Below are 15,592 nucleotides of genomic sequence, written 5' to 3'. Positions count from 1 at the left end.
CTCCATCCGGGATTGTACCTGTTGCAGGAGAGGTCATAATTATTCTGTTGTGGCTGATTTTGCGGTTGAGGTTGAGGAGGTCTGTTGTAGATGTTTGCAGCATAAGCTTTAGGCTGTTCAATTGCTTCAAGTTGTTGCACAGAAGGGCAAAGGTCTGTGTGGTGGTCGGCAGAGGAGCATAAACCACATAGTCTGGCGATAGGTGCAAATTTTTGATTCATGGCCAGTTGGGTTACCAGGTTAACCAAGGCATCTAGTTTACCTTCAAGCTTCTTAGTGTCACCTGATGAATTCGTGGCTACTTCATGCACCCCTCTAATGACAATAGCATCACCTCTGGCACTAAATTGCTGGGAGTTTGAAGCCATCTTCTCAATTAAATTTCTGGCTTCAGCAGGGGTCATGTCTCCAAGGGCTCCACCACTGGCAGCATTTATCATACTTCTCTCCATGTTGCTGAGTCCTTCATAAAAATATTGGAGAAGCTGCTCTGAAATCTGGTGGTGAGGGCAACTGGCACATAATTTCTTAAATCTCTCCCAGTATTCATATAGGCTCTCTCCACTAAGTTGTCTAATACCTGGAATATCCTTTCTGATGGTCGTGGTCCTGGAAGTAGGGAAATTGTTTTTCTAAGAATACTTTCTTGAGGTCATCCCAGCTCGTGATGGACTGTGGAGCAAGGTAATAAAACCAGTCCTTTGCCACTCCCTCTAAAGAATGAGGAAAGGCCTTCAGAAATATGTGATCCTCCTGGACATCTGGGGGTTTCATGGTGGAGCAGACAATATGGAATTCTTTTAGATGTTTGTACGGGTCTTCACCTGCAAGGCCATGGAACTTTGGAAGCAAATGGATCAGTCCAGTTTTAAGAACATATGGGACATCCTCAGCAGGGTATTGGATGCACAAGCTTTCGTAGGTGAAATCAGGTACAACCATTTCCCTTAGAGTCCTTTCACGGGGTAGAGGTTGTGCCATATTCTCAGAATGTACAAAATCAGAATGTTCAAAATTATAATGCTCAAAATCACCATTATCAGAATGCTCAGGATGCTCAAAAGGTTCTAAATGATGTCTAACTAATCTATGAAATTTCTTGTCTATCTCAGGATCAAAGGGTTGTAAGTCAGATGAATTTCCTCTAGTCATACACTAAATTCAGCATGCACAATTAGTTGCCTTCTTATGCAAGTGTACAGTGTAGGTTTGAACTACAACTACCATTAAATGATATCCAAATGACTTGAAATTTTGTGAGCAACCTTATAAAATGATGATCAGATAGCACAAAAAATTTCAAATGAAAATTCGAAGTCTAACTATATAAGCTAAAAATGATAAGTTAAGAAAAATAAGAGAATAATACTTGAAAAATAAAAAACTTTTGACAAAATCACTTTTTTTGGACGATGGAGACCTCAGCCAGCTGGCACGGCGTAGAAAAGTTTTTTCTACCCCAAATACATATATAATAATTGCGATTCTGATAATCGGAGCAAAAGTTATGGCCGTTTGAAGTTTTGACAAAAATCAAATTTGCTACTTTTTTGGAACTTTCAAATCTGACCAAACTAAAGGCTCTAGCTATTTTTCCCACAAAATATAGATTAAAAGAAGTTACCTCAAAAAAATTCAGCCAAAAATAACAATTCTAGCTACTAAAACAAAAAATCCCAAATAATTCAGCAAGGGTGGTCGATAAAATCCGTCGCTACATGATTTCCACTACTACCCTGTTTTGCCGCAAGCAAAAGTGGTTGCTAAATCCGTCGCAAAACACTATTCACTGTAAAATACCCAAAACTGAAACAGGGGAAGCACTTAACAGAAAAACTAAAACAGAACACACACTAAACAAAATACCAAGACACTAAATAACACTAACACACTCAGTAACACAACACTAACAATTAAACATAAAACACGAAAGAATTAAACACTAACACGACACTAACACTAGCTATTATGAACCTTTGGACACTGTTCCCCGGCAATGGCGCCAAATTTGATCGAGGCCGTACCCGAATCAAATAAATATTAAAATGTAGTAACTAGGAAGTGATCCTAGGTCGTTTCCCAACGAGCAATGATACACCAAATGTTCATAATAGATAGTAGGAAATACGAACAAATTGGGGGGGGGGGGGGAGGTTGTTTGCTTTTGTAAATTAAACAATGAGTAAAATTGAATTAGAAATTATCAGAATTAAAATACGTTGCTTCCCCTTGATTCACAAGCAAGTCTCTTATCCTAGGTTGCGAGAATTTATCCTTTATCAGTTCAACCACTTAATCCAACCCTAAATTAAATTACTAAGCGAAATTTAACATAAAACATTCATTATGTGACTAAGCATCACACACACCAATTACTCATAAACGATCATTAAGCATGAATGTAAATTAAGCGCAGAGATAATTAATCAACCACTAAGCATGCATGAATTAATAGCAACAAATTCAGAGTAATTAGTGAAGAGGAAAAACTGAACAAAATTTAACAGTAATAATAGAACCTCAAAGAGAATTGTGCTTGATCCTTAAGAGAAAACAACGCTGCGGACTTAGCCTTCCATTAATCAAATAGAGAACGAAATTTTATTGATAAAACTAAAAGTTTGAACTGGAATTGTAAAAAACGAAAATAAAAGAGAAAGAGAAGAGAGACTAAAACTAAAAACGAAAAATAGAAGAGAGAGAGGAGAGAGAGAGAGCTAAACTAGAACCTTGGTGCTGTTATATATTTTTTCAGCCCCAAAGCTTACAAATCTGTTTTAAATCCAAGCCCATAAGTAAAATCAAATCAAATCTAGATATGATAAGATAAGATCTAGATGAAATAATATCTAGATGAGATCAAATCTAAATAATATCTAGATAAGATAAGATAAGATAAGATCTAATTTTGTAGAATAAATTAGTCTGCCCTCTTCAAGTCCAAGCCCAATTCTAGATTCAAGCCTAATGCTCCATTAATTCCTGAAATTAGATTAAAAACATCAAATTAGCTGAATGAGCCCAAATAATAAAACTGCCTAATTAATTTAACAATTAAGACTAATCAGTACTTAAAATGGTGCAAAAAGGGTTAAGAAATAGGAGAAAATAATGGCACATCACTTACCCTTATGGATTACCACTTAATTACACGCCACCAGTCATGCGTGATGACGCGGGTCATGTCCCTTCCCCCATCCTTGAAGGGGAGCCTCCTCGACAGTCGGACGAGGTTCACAAGAATCGTAGCAAGCATGCCCAAGGAGACATCGATTCCTACTCCCCGGTACACCCAACATACTACCTCAGCGCAACCTCACGGGAGAACCTCAAAACCTCCCAGCACAACCAATATTCTTGTCCGCAGAAGGGCCACCCCCGGCAGCGGAAGAAAAAAGGAAACTCGATCTCATCGAAGAGAGATTGAGAGCTGTTGAAGGCTTTGGCGACTATCCGTTCACAGACATGGCAGATCTTTGCTTAGTATCAGACGTCGTCATCCCCCCAAAATTCAAGGTACCTGATTTCGATAGGTGCAAAGGGATGACTTGTCCTAAGAACCATCTCAAAATGTATTGTCGTAAGATGGGGGCGTATTCTAGGGATAAAAAGTTGTTGATGCACTTCTTCCAAGATAGCTTGGCTGGAGTTGCGGTCGTCTGGTATACTAATCTAGAAGCTTCCCGCATCCGCACTTGGAAGGATCTGATTACTGCCTTCCTTAGGCAATATCAGTACAACTCCGATATGGCTCCCGATCGGACTCAGCTGCAGAACTTGGTTAAAAAGGAAAACGAGTCCTTTAAAGAGTACGCTCAGCGTTGGAGGGACCTGGCAGCGCAAGTAGCCCCTCCCATGGTCGAAAGGGAAATGATTACCATGATGGTAGACACCTTGCCGATGTTTTACTATGAAAAATTAGTGGGCTACATGCCCTCCAGCTTCGCAGACTTGGTATTCGCCGGGGAAAGAATCGAAGTGGACTTGAAGAGAGGGAAGTTCGATTATGTCTCCTCCACATGTACCAACGCTAGGAGGATCAGAGCAACTGGGGCAATGAGGAAGGAAGGAGACACCCATGCCGTCACTTCAGCGCCCACATGGATCAAATCGCCGCAGATCTCCCACGGTACCTGTCGCAACCTACCCTTCGGCGGGAGGGCGACGCGTGACTCGCGGGATGCGTGTTCCACGAAAGGAATACGCGCGGAGTCGCCACCAACGTTTATTCGAGGAAAACGTCGGAAAAACCGGAAAAGACGCGATCTACGAACTTTTAAGTTGAAAGGTTCGGGAGTTGTATTTACGCACGGGGAAGGTATTAGCACCCCACACGTCCGCCCCAAGGGACGACAGCCTTTAATCGAATGTGCAAACATGACTTTGATTTTTATGTTCCCTTTTTATGTCCTTATATCCTTTATACCCTTTTTATATTTTTCTCTTTTTGTGGTCGACAAGGGTGTTTCCCTTTGCTCCTACGTATTCCTCAATTGGGATGAGAAAATCAGACCTACGTAGTTCTTTTTTATCAAGCGATTCTTTTTTACTTAAGTGGTGATCATTTTAAGGCGTTGGACCTTAAAAATGATCCATTTTACTTAGTGAGAAATTGAGATGACAAACTTCAAAAAGCCTATTTTTGTGGACGAGCTTGACTAGGCGAATTGATTTTAGCCTTTAGTTTCACTTTAGTTATTAACCAATTCGATTAAGAATGAGAAATCCCAAAGAGAAAACGTCCGATTGATTTTCCGCTTTATTTTACTAAAAGATGTCTTTTTGATTATTATATTATTTTTACCTCTTTTTGATTTCCAACGTGGTTACGGCACGACCGAACGGCCGGAATTTATTTTAACCGAAGTTAATGGATAATACAATTCAAACGTTCGGTGGAAATTTATTTTATTTCTAAGTTAAGCGAGAAATGACTTAAGTAAAATGGCTTAAGCATGTCAACAGGGGGGTATAAAAAGTAAACAAAACGAGAATAAAAATGCACGAAACACAATGTGGACCACTACGGGCGCATAGAATGAATCGAAAAAGCTTGGTTTGAGGTACTTACCCGTTGAAGATCGAAGAACGATGAAGAACGAATGAAGAACGTCGAAGAACGGTTGAAACCTTTGCGAGATTCCTCACGGAAAACGTTACGGAAACGTTTCGGAAGCGCCTCGGCTTAGATTTTCTTCACGGAAACAATTTTTCCAAGCAAATTCGAACGAGAGAAAAGTGCCTCAGGGGCTGAACCCCTTCCTTCTTGCATTCCTCCCCTATTTATAGCAAAATAGGGGAGGTGGTTGCCGCCCAGCTCGCCCAGGCGAGCTCAGCTCGCCCAGGCGAGCCAGGTTGCTTCCTCCAGAAGCAACAGCCTTCTGGAGGAATATTCTGGAGGGCCCAAGTGGGCCTGGGTGCTATTTGCACCCCCATTTTTACTAAGTACACCCCCCTGCTGTTTTTTTGGTGATTCTTTTTTCGTAAAGTTACGGAAACTTACGAATTTCGTAACGATACTTGTTTTCTTTCCGTAATGTTACGGAACCTTGCGGATTACATAATCATCCCCCTTTTGACTTACGGAATGTTACGGAACCTCACTTAATTATGCAACGATGCTCCCATTTGATTTCCGGTGTGTCACGGAAACTTACGGATTGTGCATCAATACTTTTTTTGGTTTTTCGGCATGTCCTGGAATTTCACAAATCGCCTAATGATGGGTGCCAAGCACCTCACGAGGACCAAAGAATGGTCGCACGTCATCGAGCAAAGGTCCCCGGACGAAATTAGGGTATGACAGTTGCCCCTCTTTACTTGTCTTTTATTGGAGATAAAAGGAAAGTAAAGATAAGACACTAATTTCGTTCCTCTCGATTTGGCGAGAGTCGCGGGGGACCATAAAATCTCCACATGCAAATGACTTGTTGTTCCCAAAATTTCACAAATTGCCTAATGATGGATGCCAAGCATCTCACAAGGACCAAATAATGGTCACATGTCATCAAGCAAAGGTCCCCGAAAATCAGTGTATGACACTAATTCCGCTCCTCTCGGCTGACGAGAGTCGCGGGTGACCATGACTTGTCGTTCCTAGAATTTCACAAATTGCCTAATGATGGATGCCAAGCATCTCACAAGGACCAAAGAATGGTCACATGTCATCAAGCAAAGGTCCCCGAAAATCAGTGTATGACACTAATTCCGCTCCTCTCGGCTGACGAGAGTCGCGGGTGACCATGAAATTTCTGCATGTAAATGACTTGTTGTTCCCGGAGGAACAAAAGGTGCAGAAGACTATGTCAGCCTCTGCATGCTATCAAGCGTTCTGTCTTACAGATAGCAAAAGAATGTTTATACGGATAACCACTCGGGTATTTCCGCGTACCATCGGGCCCGCCGCCTCTGGATGATACAAGGGTGCAGAATGACCAAACTTGGTCTCTGCTTGTCATCGGGCCCGCCGCCTCTGGATGACAAAAGGGTGCGAATAACCGTAAGGTATCTCCGCGTATCATCGGGCCCGCCGCCTCTGGATGATACAAGGGTGCAGAATGACCAAACTTGGTCTCTGCTTGTCATCGGGCCCGCCGCCTCTGGATGACAAAAGGGTGCGAATAACCGTAAGGTATCTCCGCGTATCATCGGGCCCGCCGCCTCTGGATGATACAAAGGTGCAGAATGACCAAACTTGGTCTCTGCTTGTCATCGGGCCCGCCGCCTCTGGATGACAAAAGGGTGCGAATAACCGTAAGGTATCTCCGCGGGCTACCAGCTCTTGAGTCATGGCGACAAAAGGCGGTGTGGTCGACAAAAGCGAGGCTCTTGCTTCTACGTATCCCCCAATGAGGAACTCAGACCTACGTAGGTCTGGATAACTTGTGAGACTTGAAAAAGTCTCGGCGTTTTCTCCACTAAAATGCAAACATGCTTTAGCAAAGAGACAAATATTCCAACTGATTTAGAGCAGCATATGCTTTTTTGAGTGAAAAACAATGCGCCTACCGGGGAAGGAGAGTCTGCTGATGAAATCTCCCATAACCATAAATGAGATTTTGGATGTTAGCATTTCGTTTCTAAAGGACCATTTAGAGGAAACACTGGGTTCGACAAAAATAGAAGAAATCCACTCAAAGTGTATCAATCTCGCACAGGTAAGTGTCTCATCCTAATTCCGAACCATAGATATGTCATGACTTGACTTTGCAAATTATTTCCTATCAAATCAAAAATCACATGCGTGATCATGGATCAATAGGGCTTCCCTTGGGAATGGGTTCTTTTGGTGGTTTCTTCTTTTGGCTTTTGTGTGTTTTTGGCTTTTGATTTTCCTGGCTTTTTCTTTTTTCTGTTTTTTTTGTTTAGTGCGGGGCGAGAAAAAAGGGTCGCTAGCGCACGGGATTTTGGTTGGTAATTAAAGGGAGAAGACCATTTTAGGTCGTGGTTTCCTTTCCTTCCTTTTCGTTCATTTGGTGACAATTCTGTATTGTTCAGATATCGTCCGGTCCAAAGACCTCCCTGCACATTTCTTCTGTTTTCTTTCGATCCTTGATCAGGAGCTTTCTTTCCTTCTTTTCTTCTCCCTTTTTTTTTCTTCCATTCTTTGATTGGGAATTTTCTTTCTCTTCTTTTTGCTTTCTCCCACTCTTTGATTGGGAATTTCCTTTCTTTTCTTTTTGCTTTCTCCCACTCTTTGATTGGGAATTTCCTTTCTTTTCTTTTTTTGCTTTCTCTTTGATTGGAAATTTTCCTTCTCTTCCTTTTTGCTTCCGAGGATAAGGATTATGGTGAGTCAGGATTTTGGCTCAAGGTTTGTAGAATGGCTAGACATGATACATGTCGGGGTTTGGTTTGGCTCAGGGATAAAAGGGATGCCTCACATTATTTCCATGACACAAAAATGCAAAAATGACGATTTGGAAACTTCATGCAAAACTGGTCATGCATGCACCTATGTGGACACTCAAGTGTCAAACTTTTATGGTCATGTGATGCTAGGGCTCAGGATTCATTTCCTCTATTTTAAATCAACCCAATGTTTCCAAAATATGTTCTTTTATCAATTTGTGCATTCATCCGAGTCCATTTTGGGCGTCTGGGAAAATCTTCACAGCATTCACCCTTCAGGTGTAGACACATTTTCCAAAAATTGGTTATGATCAAAGAATTTTATTTCAAAGAAAAGTTGGAAATCGTCTCTTTTCAAAAGCGTCGTTTTTTAGCTAGACAACTTATTTTTTCTCTTTTTCCACCTTTTTCCTTACTTGCCTTCTTTTTTCCTTATTTGCTCTCTTTTTCTTTACTTGCCCTCTTCTTTCCCTTTTGTTCTCCTTTCCATTTCGTTTTCTTTTCTTTTCTATTTTTATTTTTATCATGATTTTTTTGTTTATTTTACATATATACTTTTGGACGATGTTCCTAAACGAAGAATTCTACACGGTTCCAGAATTTCAAACATCATCGATAGTAATGATATATAAATACTAACGCACCAATCTAAACAAAAATGTATGCGCTGTACAAATGACAATCGAAACAACAAAAACAAACGTTAGTCTCTCAAGTCAAAACAATAACATAGAATAAAAATGACAAAAGAAATACGAAAGGAAACATGAATCTGGGGATCTCCCAGTCACGTGTCTCCACTCCCTCCCAAGAAGTCAAGCAAATCGGCCATCTCCTCATCCTCGTGGGCTTCTTCTCCATCGTCGGGAGCTTCCGGGGGCGCCTCTCCTGCTTGGGCCTCGGGCCAATCTCCGGGCCATGCTACCTCTGCCCTGAACTGGTCTGGAGTAGGGCATGAAAAAGAAGCGAAGCCCTGGCTCTGCATGCTAAGGCTCATCTGGTACAGACAGTCATGGGTCCGTACATGTGCTCGGTGGTTGGCCGCCTGCTGGCGAACCAAATGCCGTAAATACTGCTCTATGTCAAATGCCCCAGCCTGGCCAGCCTGATGAGGTGGTGGCGGCGCGCCTGCGGCCTGTGGAGCATCACCCTGAGCCTGTCTCTGGGTACAGTACTTCTCAATAAAAGCCCGGGTGATGGGCGGCCGAATCACCTTGGTAGGTGCAACGGGGACTCCGAACGACTGGCAGAGTCCTGTGATCAGTGCGGGGAATCCCAGAGCCCTGTTGGGATACCAAAGGGTGCCTAGTGGGCGTCATACCTGCAAAAATATAGATGGCATCAGCGATCAACTGAGCCACATGGATGCTCATCCGTGTCAGGATGGCGTACACCAGCTGGCACTTCGGCATGGGGAGGTCGGAATTATGATCGGTGGGCAAGATGTTGCTGAGGAGCAACGTCATCCATATCTGGGTCAGGGTGGTCATGTTGGTGCGCATGATTCGCACTCGCCTTCCTGCAGCAGTCCGGGCAAAATCTTGCCCCGGTATACATAGCAGCTGGGCGATGGCCTCCTCATCGAACCCATCAGACCGGTTCCTCCTCTGGCCATACTCGCATTCCTGGCCCTCTTCCAATACCATCGGATATCCCAGGAGCTGGCTGATAGCGTCGGCATCGAACGGGATCCACTGACCCCTAACCCAGGATCTCATGTCACGCACGCCCTCCTCTGTTGGCCAAGCATTGGCATAAAACTCAAGGACTATTTCTGGATCAAACTTGGCCATGGGAGTAACCAGTGGTGCCCACCGCCGGCGCCCTATTTCTTCCTGGAAATCAGTATACTCGTCGTCCTTGAGCTGGACGCGTCGCTCCCGGAGAAACGACCATCCCTTAATGGCTTCGAAGCGCTGCTGGTGTACAACGCTCCTAAAGCGGTGACTGTCGTACTCCGGGGCGGAACTAGTTCCTTCGGCCGCCTTGTCCTTCCTGGACCTCTTTGAGGCAAGCTTCCTCGGGGCCATTCCTGCGAAGGCAAACATTTGGAAAGTTAGTTTTACCAGTGGGACGTTACTCTTAAAGCAAAAATGGCATATAACCTCCTCCCATAAATACAAACATCAATGTAAATTTAGAGCAAGCTTATGCGCATATTTCCTTACAAATGTTCTCTTGCACAAGACATTCTATTAACCGAAAAAATGCACCCATATACAATCAAGGCAGCTCCGTTACCTAGATTATTTACACGTACTTCCAAGGTGTATTTGTTACTTACATCACACACATCTCCTTGGCTAAATTCACATACATGCATACTCAAAGCATTTTGGGGTACCAAAAAATGCACATGTACACCTCTTGGTATTTCTAATACCTATACATACACAAACTTTATGATGAATCTTGACTATCTACACAATAAGGTGCTACATTTCATGCTCTTTTCAAGTTTTTGCTACCTAAAGCCGCATGCAAATTCCAGTATATTTTCCTTTGCTGACTAAAATTGTATTCAAATTAAAAGGTATACATTTTTTGGTAATGTATCTTCTTTACATAACATGCAACATATTTATGTATATTTTTTTGTGAGACATTTTGACTATCAAAAAAATTATATGTACATACATCCAAGTATTTTGCCATCATACCCAAAGTGTAAATTGCCAAAGGTATTTCGCTACCTATTCTAACCCTACACATTTATGATGAGCAAAATTCCTAACCATCTAGGCATAGGGAAAATATTGTAGCGTGGCCCATAGCTGATTGCTGGCCAAAAGGGTACCTTTACCCAATATGCACCTCCTTTTGTTCTCTTTTTGCAGAAAATTTCAGTTTCTAGGACTAGGATATATGTGGGGCAATTACTCTAGCCTTTTTTGGGAATGAATACATATTCCAAAAAAAATAGAAAATATGCACAAACCAAAATACCCCATGGGTTGTCTCCTTACAAAAGTCACACGCTAATGCCATTGAGGCATTTCACCGAACACTTGGTGGGCGCGCGTTTAGGCATCAATAGCAAGAGAACGGGGACAATGTGGCATGTCCTATTGTTTCAAAATGCATTATAGGCCTAGGGCCATCTCATACCAACCCCTAATTTAACCTAATCAAGCAAGAAAACAAATCAAAATTGCCCCACATATTTGAGCACATCCCCACAATATAGAGCACCAAAAGGAGATCAAAATACACCAATGAAAAGCTAGAAAGCTTAGGGATGGAATACTTACTTGTTGGTGATGAACAAAAGCGCAAAACGGAATCAAAAAATGCGAAAAAGGATGACCCTAGGGCTGCAAATTCGTCAATCCCGTGGGTATGGCTTTTGAAAGGGGGGAAAAGAGGTTTTTGAATGTAAAAACGCCCCCCCTTTCGTCATTTTTATAATTTGGTGCAGGGGTGGCTCGCCCAGGCGAGCTAACCTGCACTTTTTTATTTTTATTTTATTTTTTTTTTTTTTGAGGGGAACATTAACCATGTCCCCTCCCTTCTCATGGATTAGCATTTTGCCTAACTTGAACTTACTTAGGTTAGAATTAGGCGTTGATTACTTATTTTATTATTACTCTTTTCCTTTTTAAAACAAACAAATAGTAAAAGAAAGCTGCAAAATACAAAGGATACGGGGCTGCCTTGCAGCGACATTCCCTGCTTGTTTCGCACAGAGCAAGGGCAACGATCGGTCGGTCGTGACCCCATCCCCGCTTGCGTTCATCCTTAAATACCTGCAAGTAATAAACAACCAGGTATGGCCAATCTTGACCGCATCATTACCCTACCTTGATTGGTTTCTGCCGTTCATGTTTTGTCTCCACTCCAGAAGGTAGCCCAAGGTGATCCTGCCCCTGTTTTACCACAACAATATACATGCGTATGCGTATGCGTATGCATGGATGTTTTCAAACGCAGAAAGTTGGTTCAGGTTCAATTCTAATTAAGCGCTTGGGGGATCCCATGAATTGAGCGGAAGGGCTCAGGCGATCACAAATTAACGCAAGGTGTGAAACTAACGTGAGGGCTAAAAGCCTCAAATCCATGTTCATTTCTTTGAAAGATCGTAACAAGAGATACAACGGACCGGAAATCCCTGGGGGGAAATCTAGAAAATGCATAAAGATAGAGAACATGCAGCGACATCCTTAATTGCCGCAGCTTCTAAGCATAATATTGTTTGACGACATCAGAGTTCACGGGTGAAGGTAGCTCTTCGCCATCCATGTTGGTAAGCACCAGGGCTCCTCCGGAGAAAGCCCTCTTCACAACAAAAGGCCCTTCGTAGTTCGGGGCCCATTTCCCTCGGTGGTCCTTGACAGCATGGGACATTTTCTTTAGCACAAGGTCTCCCTCATGGAACATGCGTAAGCGTACTTTCTTGTCGAACGCGCTCTTCATTCTTTGCTGGTACAAGCGCCCATGACTCATGGCCGTTAAGCGCTTACCCTCAATGAGGTTGAGTTGATCGTAGCGTGTTTGAGCCCACTCTGATTCCTTTAATCCGGATTCTGCCAAGATCCTTAATGACGGGACCTCTACCTCAAACGGTAACACCGCCTCCATCCCATATACCAATGAGAACGGCGTTGCCCCAGTTGACGTTCGCACTGAAGTCCGGTAACCGTGTAACGCGAATGGGAGCATCTCGTGCCAATCCTTGTATGACACGGTCATCTTTTGGATAATCTTTTTGATATTCTTATTGGCTGCTTCCACGGCTCCATTCATCTTTGGCCGGTAGGGTGTGGAATTGTGATGCTGGATTTTAAACTCCTCGCACATTTCCCCCATCATCTTGTTATTCAGGTTGGTGCCGTTGTCCGTGATAATCTTTCTTGGCAAACCATATCGGCAGATGATCTCCTTCTTAATGAACCTGACCACCACATTCCTCGTGACATTGGTATATGAAGCCGCCTCGACCCACTTGGTGAAATAATCTATTGCTACGAGGATGAAGCGATGACCATTCGAGGCCTTGGGCTCAATGGCCCCGATGACATCTATCCCCCACATGGAGAAAGGCCAAGGGGCGGACATGACATTCAGGGGATGCGGTGGGGCATTGACATTATCCGCGAATGCTTGACATTTGTGGCACTTCCTCACATGGACACAACAATCACTTTCCATGGTAAGCCAGTAATAACCTGCTCTTAAGATCTTCCTGGCCATAGCATGCCCGTTGGCGTGCGTTCCAAACGAGCCCTCATGGACTTCCTCGATCATGTGATTTGCCTCCTTGGCATCCACACATCGCAGGAGTGTCATGTCGTGATTTCTCTTATACAGTGTGCCTCCGCTCATGAAGAAACTGGCTGCCAACCTCCTCAATGTCCTTTTATCGTTGTCGGCAATCTCTGGCGGGTATTCTTTGCTTTCGACATATCGCTTAATGTCGTAATACCAAGGCTTTCCGTCCCGTTCCTCTTCCACTTGGCAACAATGTGCGGGTTTGCCACGACACTGAAATTCAATGTAGGGTAGGTCCCTGTGCGGTGTTAGCTGGAACATAGATGCCAACGTAGCAAGTGCATCCGCCATTTGATTTTCCTCGCGGGGAACATGATGGAAGGAGATCTCATCGAAAGTCTCAGCCAACTCCTTGATGTAGGCTTTGTAGGGTATCAGCTTGGGATCTCTAGTTTCCCATTCTCCTCTCAGCTGATGGATTACCAACGCTGAGTCGCCGTACACCTGGAGTAGTTTGACATCGGAGTCAATTGCTGCCTGGACGGCTAGGGCACATGCTTCATATTCGGCCATGTTGTTGGTGCAGTCGAATCCTAGCCTGGCTGTGAAAGGTACACATTGATTGTCCGGAGAGATCAACACTGCCCCAACGCCATGACCTAGAATGTTTGACGCTCCGTCAAACCATACAGTCCATTTGTCCCGATCTTCGTCCAACTTTTCCTCGAACAAGGCCATGATGTCCTCATCCGGGAATTCCGGATGCATGGGCTGGTAGTCGTTAAGAGGCTGTTGAGCCAAATAATCTGCCAAAGCGCTTCCTTTTATCGCCTTTTGGGTGACGTAGACTATATCAAACTCAGATAGCAAGACTTGCCACCGGGCGATTCGTCCTGTGAGAGCTGGCTTTTCAAAGATGTACTTAACCGGGTCCATTTTGGATATCAACCAGGTAGTATGACTCAGCATGTACTGCCTTAGGCGATGGGACGCCCATACTAAAGCACAACACGTTCTTTCGAGCAAGGAGTAATTCATCTCACAGGTCGTGAACTTCTTACTTAGGTAGTAAACAGCGCGCTCTTTCTTCCCGGATTCGTCATGTTGCCCCAGCATACACCCCATTGACTCGTCCAAGATTGTCATGTACAAAATGAGAGGCCTTCCAGGTACTGGTGGCATAAGCACGGGAGGATTCATTAGGCACTTTTTGATCCTTCCAAAAGCCTCTTGGCAATCCTCATTCCACCGATCAGTTTGGTTTTTGCGCAAGAGTTTAAACAACGGCTCACAAATGGTGGTGAGCTGCGATATGAATCTGGCAATATAATTCAAGCGCCCCAGGAAACCTCGGACTTGTCTCTCTGTACGGGGTTCTGGCATCTCAAGGATAGCCTTCACTTTTTCGGGGTCTACCTCTATCCCTTTTTGGCTTACAACGAAACCAAGCAATTTCCCTGATTTGACCCCAAAGGTACACTTAGCGGGGTTCAACCTTAATTGATATTTCTTAAGCCTTTCGAACAACTTCCGCAGGTTGACAAGGTGTTCTTCCTCAGATTTAGATTTAGCAATTATGTCGTCCACGTAGACCTCGATCTCTTGATGCATCATATCATGGAACAAAGCTACCATGGCCCGTTGATAAGTTGCCCCGGCATTCTTGAGTCCAAAGGACATCACCTTGTAACAGAACGTTCCCCATAGGGTGACGAAAGTAGTCTTTTCCATATCCTCGGGCGCCATCTTTATCTGATTGTAACCAGAGAAACCGTCCATGAAGGAAAATAAAGCGAAATTGGCCGTGTTATCTACGAGGATATCGATGTGTGGTAACGGAAAATTGTCCTTGGGACTGGCCCGATTCAGGTCCCGGTAATCTACACACATTCGTACTTTCCCACCTTTTTTAGGAACTGGTACGATGTTGGCAACCCATTCTGGATACCGAGCGACGGCCAGAAATCCAGCGTCAAATTGCTTCTTCACTTCTTCTTTTATCTTCAAGGATGTTTCGGGCTTCATCCTCCTCAATTTCTGTTTTATTGGGGAACACCCGGGATTTAGAGGTAATCGGTGCTGCACAATGTCAGAACTCAAACCGGGCATATCTTGGTATGACCAAGCAAAGATGTCTTGGTAGTCTTTTAGCAGGATTATTAATTCTTCACGGATAGGTGCGGTAATGCCTGTACCTATCTTTACTTCCCTCTTTCCACTGCCAATTCCTAAGTCTACTAGCTCTGTTTCTTCTTGATGAGGCCCCATTTCTTGGTCCTCATGGGCGACCATTCTTTCTAGTTCCGAAGGAAGTCCCACATCCTCATCTCCTTCATCTTCCGTTTGATTCATTTCTTGCTCGAAGTTGATAGACGGGTCCCAGGTATTAGTACCTTCGGGGGACTCGTCATCGAATCTGCCGTTTTAGAAAAAGAAGTAAACATGCAAATGAATGAGAATGGGTAGAGACTAGGGACAGATGAAGAAAGATCCTTATATTTATAAATCCAAAAACAAAAGACACAAAGCCTTA

At 43.6% G+C, this 15,592-nt stretch overlaps 1 non-coding gene across 1 annotated transcript; it reads left to right on the top strand.

Moving 5' to 3' along the window:
- The first annotated feature begins 495 nt into the window (after nucleotides 1–495).
- LOC113000038 (small nucleolar RNA R71) lies at nucleotides 496–602 on the top strand. Its single transcript, XR_003265309.1, has one exon. It is a non-coding gene; the product is annotated as a small nucleolar RNA R71 (small nucleolar RNA).
- The last annotated feature ends 14,990 nt before the right edge of the window (nucleotides 603–15,592 follow it).

This window comes from Glycine max, chromosome 17, assembly GCF_000004515.6.
Source record: "Glycine max cultivar Williams 82 chromosome 17, Glycine_max_v4.0, whole genome shotgun sequence".
NCBI classification, from domain to species: Eukaryota; Viridiplantae; Streptophyta; class Magnoliopsida; order Fabales; family Fabaceae; genus Glycine; species Glycine max.
This window is presented reverse-complemented; position numbering and strand designations above follow the sequence as displayed.